Source organism: Mobula birostris, chromosome 1, assembly GCF_030028105.1.
Source record: "Mobula birostris isolate sMobBir1 chromosome 1, sMobBir1.hap1, whole genome shotgun sequence".
NCBI classification, from domain to species: Eukaryota; Metazoa; Chordata; class Chondrichthyes; order Myliobatiformes; family Myliobatidae; genus Mobula; species Mobula birostris.
Window position 1 is genome coordinate 124,704,189 of NC_092370.1, and position 12,090 is coordinate 124,716,278.

The following is a 12,090-nucleotide window of genomic DNA, read 5'->3' on the forward strand; positions in this document are numbered from 1 at the left end:
GAAAGATCACAGTCCATTAGTGTTGGCAGAAGCATCTCTAGCTCCATCACGCTGAGCACAGACACCCCCAGGGCTGCATGCTCAGCCCACTGCTGTTCACTCTGCTAATGTATGACTCTATTGCTAGATCTAGTTCAAACTTAATCATCAAGTCAGAATCCCTTGCAAGTTCACCCTAAACAACCTCCACATACGTGTTGTGCATTTCCCTGAGTATATAGATTCCCAATTTATGCTCCCAAGTTCCTGCCCAATAGCATCATAATTCCCCCTACATGATTAAATACTTTCCTGTATTGTCTTCTCCTAGCCCTGTCCAAGCTATGTTAAAAATTAGGGAATTGTGGTCACTGCCTTTGAAATGCTCACTCATTAAGAGACCTGTCACCTGATCAGGTTCATTTTCTAGTACCAGATCCAGTATAGCCTCTCCTCGAGTCGGCCCATCTACATATTGTGTCAGGAATCATTCCTGGACACACTTAATAAATTTTGCCCCATCTAAACCTTTTTCACTGAGGATGTGCCAATCCATATAGGGGAATTGAAGTCACCAGTGACAATAACCCTGCTATTTTTGTATCTTTCCTAAATCTGTCTCCAGATCTGCACCTCAGTGTCTTTGATGCTATTGTGGAGTCTATAGAATAAAGTGATCACTCTCTTTCTGTTTCTGATCTCCACCCACACTAATTCAGCAGACAATCCTTCCAGGGTGTCTTCCCTTTCTGCACCTGCGATATTATCCCTGATTTGCAAATTACTCGCCCACCTCTTTTACCTATCTCCCTGTCCCTTTTGAAACATCTAACTCCAGAATATCCAGCAACCATTCCTGCCCTGATGACATCCAAGTACCTGTAATGGCCACAATATCATAGATCCACGTACCGACCCATGTGTTAAGTTTATTACCCTTGTTCCTGATACTCCTCACATTAAAATAGACACATTTCAACATGTCCAGCTGACTGCAATTAAGCCCTTTCCACTGCTTATCCTTCCTCACAGTCTCTCTAGATGCTGCATCTATCTTTACACCAATTACCCCATCTTCTAACCATCATTCTAGTTCAATCCCCCTGCCAAGCTAGATTAAACCCTCTTCAAGAGCACTAGTAAACATGCCTGCAAGTATATTGATCCTCAGTGACAATAGCTCCCCACAGTGGTAGGGGCCACACTCTGTTCCCCTCATGCTACATAGGTCAGTCTATCCGTTGGTCTCCTAATTCTTTGAGACCTCCGTTCCCCCTCTACTTCTTCATATTCTGACACTAATGGGGATAATTCTGGTCTACCTGGCGAGGCCTCCCCCGGCCTATCACTTATGCCCACCTGCAAATCAGACGTCTCTGTCCCTTGGCTAAGCCCCGTTTCATCCCTTGCAGGGTCCCACTGCAAACCAGGCTGTCCACAGATAGTACCCCTCACTCCAATTTCACCTGACTCAGTGGGAGAAGGGTTGGGAGTCTCTTCCTCAATCAGCGGGCAGTTAGCAAAAGGCAGTATATACCACACTCCCATGTCCTCATCCTCCGAATCAACATCCCACTCAGGGGCGGGGGCTGGCCTAAACTCTCCTGCTGTTGGTCCTGCAGTCGCCCCGTGTCACTGCAGAGTTCTCTTACTAGGTGTAGGCTCCAGGTCGGGCTCGGGGTCAACCATCACCTCTTGTCCCAGAGGCAGAAGGTGGTTCCCATGGAGAATCTTGACAGGCCCATTCCCATCCTCTGGTTTCACCCAGAAAACTGGTACGTTTGACATCTGACTCTCCACCACATAGGGAGTAGCCACCCAGCGATCAGCCAACTTATGCTTCCCATGTAGCCCCATGATTTGGGAGAGCCTAACCTTTAGATCATACCTCCTCTTATTTCCTTGATTCTGCTTGGCAGCCACGACCCCAGCTAATAATTAAGCCTTTTTCAGCTCCCTTCTCATATCAGACACATACTTCGGGTAAGTTTTCGGTGGTAAGTTGCTCTCGCCAATGCCAAAACAAAGGTCAATGGGCAACCTCGTCTCGCGCCCAAACATCAGATAATACGGTGAGTACCTGGTAGCTTCATTTCAGGTACAGTCATAACAGTGGACCAGATGTCCAATATGTTAACTCTACCTGCACTTCTTGCTGATCTCCAAGGTCCCGAGCACATCTACCAAGGTCCGATTAAACCTCTTGGGCTGGGGATCACCCTGCAAATGATAGGGAGTAGTCCTCGACTTCTTGACTCCAAGTATGCTCAGTAACTCATGGATAAGCCTACTCTCAAAATCCCGTCCCTGATCACTATGTATCCACCTGGGAGGCCATACTAAATGAAATACTTCTCCCATAACTCTTTGGCCAGCCTGGTCCTTGGTAGGGAAAGCCTGAGCATATCTGGTGTAGTGATCCGTGATGATGAAGACATTCGCCATGTTGCTGGCATCTGGCTCTATTACCAGGTCCAGGGGCCCCCCCTCTGCAAGTGGGACAGGGGAGCTGCCCACATAGGCAGCGTCTCCCTCCATATGCATCGAATGCATGACTTGCAGTATTCTTTGACATCCGACTTCATTCGGGGCCAGTAGAACTGGTCTCTGAGCAATCCATAGGTCTTTTCAACCCCCAAGTGTCCAGAATCATCATGAAGTGACTTCAACACCATCCTCCGATACTTCTCAGGCAAAACCAGCTGGGAATGTCGGGGTTGGTCTGGAGGTGACGTGACCCGGTAGAGGATCTCCAACCTGGGCCATTCTCTCAGTAATGGAGGCACCACAGCGTGTTTCATCTTCTCCACTTGAGCCACGTCCCTCTTTTCGACTGCTGACCAAATGGTACCAATGCCTGGGTCATCTCGCTGAGCAGCTGCCACTTCCCCAGAACTCAATTCCAGTGGCTAGTTTGTCTTCAGAGCAGTCAGGTTACAGTAAACTTGTGGAATGGCATCATCAGATCTCCCAATTGATCTACCGCTCAATCCTGCCCTTGCCTTCCCTTTGCCTAAACTGTGATGGCAAACTGACACATGGCTTTCATCTCCGGGGCAGGAATGCTCTCCCACTCTTCATCCCTGTCCAGTACTTCCTGCGCATGTCAGGACTAAGCATCAGCATCAATGTTCCTGCTTCCAGGCTGGTACTTCAGGCTGAAATCATAGGCAGACAATGCCACCAACCACCAATGGCCTGTGGCATCGAATTTCACTGAGGTCAAGGGATTGTTCTCCACCCTCACCTCAAATTTGGCACCATAGGGGTAGTCACTCAGCCTTAACATCACAGCCCATTTCAACACCAGAAACTCCAACTTGTGCGTGGGATAGTTTTTCCTCAGAGACCAACAGACTCCGGCTGACAAACACAACAGGTCTCAACCCAGTGCCCTGATCCTGGTACAGGACACCCCCTATGCTGGCATCCGTACACAGTACATCACGCAATCGAGGGTCTACAAAAGCCAGCACAGGCACCTGGGTCAGCATCTCCTTCAGTGACTGAAAGGCCTCTTCACATTTCGCATCCCACCTCGGTCCAAAAGGCTCTGAAGGGCTAAGCTACTCTTTACCCTCTTCCTCAGAAACAATAGAACCCTTTTTTTTTTGAAGTCTCCACCCCCCCCCCCCCAGCTACGGGAAACTCGACTTATGATTCGGCCCACCCCGTTACATTCTCCCCCTCCCTAAAAGAATGGAGAGTCCACGGCCCCACTTCTCCTGCGGCACCGATAGTATCAGGCAGATTCAATGCCGTTATGTCAGCACTAGTCTGCAGTAAAATGAGATCTGTGCCCACCATTTTATCAAACCTCCGCCCCGCAATCGTAACTTTGCTGACAACTTTAGAAATACTTAACAGGTGAATTAACAATTCATCCAGAGTGCAAATATCTACCCTACTCAACACACACGTATTAGTTATCGGTAACTCCATGGATGCACACCACTGACCACCTCAGCATCATCTATACCAGCACAGACTTAAACACCCAACCCACTGGTTCAATGCTCAGGGCAATTGCACAGCATCCAACAAAATCAATCCCAGATGAGCCCCCACAATTGTAACCCTCAGGTTTGGCCGACAGCGTTAGTCTAGGGGAAGATAGTCTCCGGGTCCGCCAAACTTGTGAAATCTCATTTGTTTGGATGCTGCATGATGTGTTACCCTGTTACAAATTAGTACCATGAAATATCAAACAGTACACCATATGCAATTAAACAATTGATCTTTATAACTCTTAATTTGATTATAGGGTTGGTAAAGAGAACAAAAAGAAAAAGGGCCTATTTTAAGGAAACAGTCAAATGTGCACGTTGGAGCTTATGGTTTTCCATCCATTAGTTCCCCATCGATTTCTCCCCAGGCATCATCAACTCCTGGCCCCATTCCAAGTCCACTCCATCCTGCAGTCTATGACCTCTCCGTTGTGACATCTTCTCTCTCTGTCTTCTGACAAACAAAAGACTGTGAATCCTTCACTCTCAGGCACACAAGAAAGAAAAAAACACTCCCCTCATTGGACAGCGCAAAGGCCCCGTTATCTCTAGTCATAACCCAAACACTGCAGCTACAGGGAAGCCATTACATTAGCAGTGAAACCTTCCCCAGGATGTTACAAAAGGTTCTAACGTTTACCCACACTAAGTTTCTCCTTGTGAAGAACAAATGTAACATGGTGTCAGAAGATGGCATGAGGTCTGAACACAGAGTAAATGAATACCGTGAGCAACTGAGGAAGAGATACTAGGACGGAGAGAAGCAGACCTGATTCAGAGAGGCTTCAGCTGTGTCCCGAAGTTCACCAAATTCACCAAGAAATTCAGGTGAGAGGCTGTGAGCTCCCATCATGGATAACCGAAGTCCTCCCATATCTATGCAGTTTACTGGCAAATTAACTGTTAACTGGAAACGCTTCAAACAGCGATTCAACATATATTTAGCAACTAGCAGAGCAGGAGGGGGTGAGGAAAAATTGAAAGCATCTATTTTTCTGCAAGTAGTTGGTGAAGTTGCCTTGAGAATCTGTAACAGCTTTCAAATTGATGAGACACCTTTTTTCATTGGACACTCTGATGATAACATTTGAGGAGTATTTTGTCCCAAGTGAAAGTATCATGTCTGAGAGATATAAGTTTTTTTCCATGTGACCAGAAAAATGATGATAGCTTTGACCAACATTTAAGCCGAGCGATACACACTGAGTAGGTCCTGTGAGTTTGGAGATTTGAGAAACTCATTAGTTGGAGAGGTAATATTTTGCGGAATCCCAGATAATGGGCTCAGAGAAAGATTGCTGTGTGAAAAAGATGTGATGCTGGAAAAGGCTGCCGATATTTGTAGGGCAGCAGAAACCACACGGGCACGAATTAAGGTGCTGCACAGGGCAGACACAACTGTGCATGCTGTGAAAACAGAGGAGCAGTGCACAAGACATTTCGCAAAGCAACAGCAGAGCAGAAAGGAAGGCTCAAACAGTAAATACAGCAAATGTGGAGGTAGTCATGTTACAAAGGTGTATGCTGCTTATGGAATGTCCTGCAATAATTGTGGGAAGACGGACCATTTTGCAAAGTGCTTCAAAGCTGGGGCTACCAAAAGAAAGGTGCACATAGTTGATGAGGAAATGGTGGAAGTCTTTGTGGATTCCTTACAGACTGCTGGTGTTGGTAAAACAGAATGGGTTGTTCCAGTGACTGTGAATGAGACAGTAATTCCTTTTAAGCTGTACACCGGAGCACAGGTGAATCTGTTATCCATGAATGATTACAACCCTCTCAAAGTAAAGAGCAAGATCTATGCAGTGAAGTTAAAAGTGATAGGCTATACTGGAGAGAATTTTCCAGTAATTGGGGCTGGATAGTGACCTTCAAGCACCAGGGGCTGCACCTAAAGGCACATCTACTGATTGCAGAAAAGCTAGTACAGGTCCACAATCCCTTATCTAAAATCCTGAAATCTGAAAAGCTCTAAAAACTGAAGTTTTTCTCATGGAGTGTGGAGCGTGTTGTAACAAGGCTTGTTTGGCACGCCACCAGCTGACATCACTCAGGTGTGATGTGGTCGCACTAGCAGAATCCTGTTCTTGGCACATCAGGTACCTGTAGAGTATTTAGCTTTGTTTGCCAGACGTAATGTAACTTAACTAGAGGTACCTGTAAGTACTTAGCTTAGTTTGAACCTGTATACGTCCTAGAGTATTTACGTTCTACATTTATTCCAATAAGTCATTTACCATGTGTTTGATTTGGTTAATTTGAAACTGCATATTTGTATGTTTTATTGAATGTTTTTGTTGGAAATAAAATGTGCTACTGTATTTATGGTCTATAATTACCCCACTATTTCATTTATCAGTATATTACTCTATAAATAAACTGTAACAGTATTTGTAAAAGAACACGGATCAGGAAAACCCGGAAGATCTCTCTCCAGCACTCGTTGTTTGAGCATGTACAGACTTTTTTTCTTGTTGGTATTCCCTAAACAATACAATATAACAACTATTTACATAGCATTTACATTGTATTAGGTATTATAAGTAATCTAGAGATGATTTAAAGTATACGGGAGGATGTGCGTAGGTCCAGAGCTCCCCTGGTCCTAAAGTCCACACACACTGGTTCACCTTTCACAATTCATCTTTCAGCTCAAACACCCTGTTGAGAACTCTTCCTCTGCTAAGCCATCGGATTTCTGTATGTAGCTGGAGATTGGCATGCTCTTTGTCCAGTTTTTAAGCATTCTTGAATGAAATGGTCTTTGTTTATAAAGTCAACCATTTGTGTAGCATCATCCAGAACTTTTTTCATTTCATCTCCAAGTGTTTTTGACATCCGCACCACTCTGTGAAGAAAGCAGTACGTTACGACAATGTCAGAAATTTCTTTTACTACAAGAGAAACGAAACCTCTCATAGAGCCAGCCATTGTTGGAGTGCCATCACAGTTCCTCCAAGACAGAACTTTTGTTTCCAGATATGGACACAAAACATTAAATATATCTTGGCCTTTGCTTGTTTTGGACAGTTCTTTGCACCAGAAAAAGTTTTCCTGAATTTTATCATCATCTACAAATCTTACAAATGACATTTATTGGTTGAATCTGTTGACTCATCAACCTGAATTGAGAAGCTATGGTTTTGTTCAGTTTATCACACAAAATGTCTTCAGCATCATGTGACATGTCATCAATACATTGACTTCTCGCACTGCTTGAGAGTGAAATTTTTTCAATTTCTCATACTGTATCTTGCCCCAGCACTTTACCCACTATAATTTTACAAGCTGGTTTTCACCAACCGTTTGACTTTTCCTTTTCTCGGTAAAAAGTTCTGCTACTAAGTAACTTTCTTCCTGGGATCTTTTTACTGACTGTGACTTTATTAACAAAAGCTTTACTCTGCTCATTTTGATATTCCAATAGCCATTTAAAATAATCAGCATTTTACGTATGATATAACTGTGATTTGTAGTTAAGTGTCTTTTCAATTTTGCTGGCACCATTGCTGCATTCGTAAGTTGTTTGCCACAGACTAGGCACAATGGAATAGACACTTGGATCCATGTAAAACCCATTGATAAACAGCTTTCATTGTTAAGGCTGACTTGTTTGTGTCCATTGTTGTACTCATGCAATATAATTAACAATTTTCTGAAATCCGAAAAATTCTGAGTTCCGAAATGCAACTGGCCCCAAGGATTTTGAATAAGGGATTGTGGACCTGTACAGCCAATGTTAGGTCTGAGTGCCTGTGAAAAGAGTTTTCATACTGGCTTCATAGACCAAAGATGATCACCCAACACTCATTGAAGAGTATGCAAATGTCTTTGAGGGGCTCGGATGCTTACCTGGTGTATGCAAAATTCGTGCAAGCAGGAAAGTTCTGTTTGCATCTAGAGATAAACTCAAACAAGAACTAGCATGCACGGAACAGATAAATGTCATATAGAAAATTGAAGAACCCCAGTTTACTGGTCATTGTGCAAAAGAAAAATGGAACATTGTGGATATGTCCATACCAGCCTTTCTCAACTTACTTACCCTGGAGGAAACGTTGAAATAATTTTCAGGTCTCAGGGAACACCTGCGTAAAAATTATTATATCTACAGCTCATGGTACATTATTGTGATCAGTAAATTGTAGACATAATAGTCCAAAACTAATTGTCAATGCTCTTTTGAGTAGAGGATGAATTTTTAGCCAACTTTTCTGGAAAATAACAGGTAGTTAAGCTTAGCTTACCTTTTTCAAATTGATCTCATAAATTTTAAAAACTCCATAAAGGTAGTAATCTCGGGATTACTGCCTGTGCCACTCAACAGTGAGAGTAGGAATGGAATGAGCTGGAGGATAAATGCATGGCTGAGGGATTGGAGCAGGGGGCAGGGATTCAAGTGTCTGGATCATTAGGATATCTTTTGGCACAGATGTGACCTGTACAAAAAGGATGGGTTGCACTTGAATCCTAGGAGGACCAATATCTTGGCAGGAAGATTTGCGGAGGCTAGTGGGGAGACTTTAAACTAGAATGGTTGGGGGGTGGGAATCAAATTGAAGAGACTAGGAGAGAGGAGGTTAGTTCACAAATAGGGAAAGCTAGTAGACAGTGTGTGAGGGAGGATAGGCAGGGGACAGAGAACGGGAACACTCAGACCAAAGATGTAGAGGAGAAGGAAGAAAAAGATAACGAAATTGTTTGCGCCATTAGGGATAAACAGAGAGTAAGAGGTGGAGAGTTTCTTAAATGCATCTATTTTAATGCTAGGAGCATTGTAAGAAAGGTAGATGAGCTTAGAGCATGGATTGATACCTGGAAATATGATGTTGTAGCTATTTGTGAAACATGGTTGCAGGAGAGGTGTGATTGGCAACTAAATATTCCTGGATTTCGTTGCTTCAGGTGTGACAGAATCAGAGGGGCAAGAGGATCGCGACTTCCTTGTCCATTCGTCCCCCCCATCCCTCCCCACTGATCTCCCTCCTGGCACTTATCCTTGTAAGCAGAGTAAGTGCTACACATGCCCTTACACTTCCTCCCTCACCACCATTCAGGGCCCAAGACAGTCCTTCCAGGTGAGGCGACACTTCACCTGTGAGATGGCTGGGGTGATATACTGCGCCCAGTGCTCCTGATGTGGCCTTCTATATATTGGCGAGACCAGACGCAGACTGGGAGATCGTTTCACTGTACACCTACGCTCTGTCTGCCAAAGAAAGCAGGATCTCCCAGTGGCCACACATTTTAATTCCATGTCCCATTCCCATTCTGATATGTCTATCCACGGCCTCCTCTACTGTCAAGATGAAGCCACACTCAGGTTGGAGGAACAACACTTTATATTCCATTTGGGTAGCCTCCAACCCGATGGCATGAACATTGACTTCTCAAACTTCCGCTAATGCCCCACCTCCCCCTCAGACCCCATCCGTTATTTATTTTTATACACACATTCTCTCTCTCACTCTCCTTTTTCTCCCTCTGTCCCTCTGAATATACCCCTTGCCCATCCTCTGGGTTCCCCCCCTGCCTTTTCTTTCTCCCTAGACCTCCTGTCCCATAATCCTCTCATATCCCTTTTGCCAATCAACTGTCCAGCTCTTGGCTCCATCCCTCCCCCTCCTGCCTTCTCCTATCATTTTGGATCTTCCCCTCCCCCTCCCACTTTCAAATCTCTTACTAGCTCTTCTTTCAGTTAGTCCTGATGAAGGGTCTCAGCCCGAAACATCGACTGTACCTCTTCCTAGAGATGCTGCCTGGCCTGCTGCATTCACCAGCAACTTTGATGTGATCTACAATAAATATAGGCAGCTTGGAGTAAATGAGGTGCTTGAGGAATATAAAGAATGTAAAAAGAATCTTAAGAAATAAATTAGAAAAGCTAAAAGAAGATACGAGGTTGCTTTGGCAAGTAAGGTGAAAATAAAGCCGAAGTGTTTCTACAGTTATATTAGTAGCAAAAGAATAGTGAGGGATAAAATTGGTCCCTTAGAGAATCAGAGTGGACGGCTATGTGCGGAGCCAAAAGAGATGGGGGAAATTTTGAACAATTTCTTTTCTTCAGTATTCACTAAGGAGAAGGATATTGAATTGTGTAAGGTAAGGGAAACAAGTAGGGTAGTTATGGAAACTATGATGATTAAAGAAGCAGAGGTACTGGCGTTTTTAAGGAATATAAAAGTGGCTAAGTCTCCAGTTTCTGACAAGATATTCCCTAGGACCTTGAGGGAAGTTAGTGTGGAAATAGCAGAGGCTCTGAAAGAAATATTTCAAATGTCATTAGAAATGGGGATGGTGCTGGAGGATTGGTGTATTGCTCATGTTGTTCCATTGTTTAAAAAGGGTTCTCAGAGTAAACCTAGCAATTATCGGCCTGTGAGTTTGACGTCAGTGGTGGGTAAATTGATGGAAAGTATTCTTAGAGATGGTATATATATAATTATCCGGATAGACAGGGTCTGATGAGGAACAGTCAACATGGATTTGTGCGCGGAAGGTCATGTTTGACAAATCTTACTGAATTTTTTGATGAAGTTACTAGGAAAGTTGATGAGGGTAAAGTGGTGGATGTTGCCTGTATGGACTTCAGTAAGGCCTTTGACAAGGTTCCACATGGAAGGTTAGTTAGGAAGGTTCAATCGTTAGGTATTAATATTGAAGTAGTAAAATGGATTCAGCAGTGGCTGGATGGGAAACGCCAGAGAGTAGTGGTGGATAACTGTTTGACAGATTGGAGGCCAGTGTCTAGTGGTGTGCCTCAGAGATACGTACTAGGTCCAATGTTATTTGTCATATATATTGTATGATCTGGAAGATGGGGTGGTAAATTGAATTAGTAAGCATGCAGATGATACTAAGATAGGTGGAGTTGTGGATAATGGAGTAGGTTTTCAAAGCTTGCAGAGAGATTTAAGCCAGTTAGAAGAGTGGGCTGAAAGATGGCAGATGGAGTTTAATGCTGAGAAGTGTGAGGTGCTACATTTTGGTAGGACTAATCAAAATAGGACATACATGGTAAATGGTAGGGCATTGAAGAATGCTGCAGAACAGAGGGAGCTAGGAATAATGGTGCATAGTTCCCTGAAGGTGGAATCTCATGGGGATAGGGTGGTGAAGAAAGCTTTTGTTATGCTGGCCTTTATAAATTAGAGCATTGAGTATAGGAGTTGGGATGTAATGTTGAAATTGTACAAGGCATTGGTGAGGCCAAATTTGGAGTATTGTGTACAGTTCTGGTCACCAAATTATAGGAAGGATGTCAACAAAATTGAGAGAGTACAGAGAAGATTTACTAGAATGTTACTTGGGTTTCATCTCCTAAGTTACAGAGAAAGGTTGAACAAATTGGGTCTTTATTCTTTGGAGCATAGAAGGTTGGGGGGGACTTGATAGAGATATTTAAAATTGAGGGGGATAGATAGAGTTGACGTGGATAGGCTTTTTCCATTGAGAGTGGGGGAGATTCAAACAAGAGGACATGAGTTGAGAGTTAAAGGGTAAAAGTTTAGGGGTAACATGAGGGGGAACTTCTTTACTCAGAGTTTGGTAGCCGTGTGGAACAAGCTTCCAGCAGACGTGGTTGAGGCAGGTTCGATGTTGTCATTTAAAGTTAAATTGGATAGCTATATGGACAGGAAAGGAATGGAGGGTTATGGGCTGAGTGCAGGTCGGTGGGACTGGGTGAGAGTAAGAGTTCGGCACGGACTAGAAGGGCCGAGATGGCCTGTTTCCATGCTGTAATTGTTATATGGTTATAAGGCAATCATAATAAATTTCTGTTAAATAACTGGCTTAAGCCAAAATGAGATTTAATTTTTCTAAAGGTAAACTCGATAGATTTAATTTAAATAACTGTTGTAAATTGATCTTAATTAATGTTATTTACAACATGAAAATTTATTGACAATGTTGAACAGTAAAGTTACCAAAAACCATAAGCCAAAGCAATATGAATTAAAATATAGACAAAGACACAATCTTATACAACATGTTTTGAAAAAACATTTTCTTACTTAAGTGACATGATTAGACTCAACTATTAGATTAGATTAGATTATGAGAACACTCAGTCCTCTTTTATTGTCATTTAGAAATGCATACA

At 43.3% G+C, this 12,090-nt stretch overlaps 1 long non-coding RNA gene across 1 annotated transcript in view; it reads right to left on the reverse strand.

The window, feature by feature from the left end:
* Window positions 1–4,278: 4,278 nt before the first annotated feature.
* The window catches only part of LOC140204531 (uncharacterized), a 36,575-nt gene continuing 28,763 nt past the window's right edge, over window positions 4,279–12,090 (reverse strand). Inside the window, exons 2-3 of the long non-coding RNA XR_011887677.1 lie at window positions 6,617–6,834; window positions 4,279–4,440 (exon numbers count right to left, since the gene is read on the reverse strand). This is a non-coding gene — a long non-coding RNA (uncharacterized lncRNA). The remainder of the gene's footprint in view (window positions 4,441–6,616; window positions 6,835–12,090) is intronic.